The sequence below is a fragment of the Rhagoletis pomonella genome, unplaced genomic scaffold, assembly GCF_013731165.1.
Source record: "Rhagoletis pomonella isolate Grant_MI unplaced genomic scaffold, Rhpom_1.0 Rhpom_scaffold_00002, whole genome shotgun sequence".
NCBI lineage: Eukaryota > Metazoa > Arthropoda > Insecta > Diptera > Tephritidae > Rhagoletis > Rhagoletis pomonella.
The window spans coordinates 100,902,083-100,902,425 of NW_023458556.1; positions in this window are offsets into that span (position 1 = coordinate 100,902,083).

The following is a 343-nucleotide window of genomic DNA, read 5'->3' on the forward strand; positions in this document are numbered from 1 at the left end:
TATATTTAGCAACAGAATTATAACAACGATAATATTAAGGTTTGAACGTTTTTATTTGTACATATGTATAAGACTTACCTCGTGTAAAATTTGTGTTTCTTCGCTTAATTTACGGCACACATCATAGGCCCGATGTAAAGCAGACGACGAATCACAAACGTGCATAGAGTGCGCACTGAAGCAAATTTGCCTGGCCATAGAGGCTAGTGTTGAAAGTGGTTCTCCGATTTATGCAATACATTTATGGTCAAAACGAATTAAGATGCTCCCGTCTACTTTGAAGCAATTCCTTCCGTGGAAGTTAGCAGGGCACGCGATATTTTTTAAAATGTTTCCGCGGCAA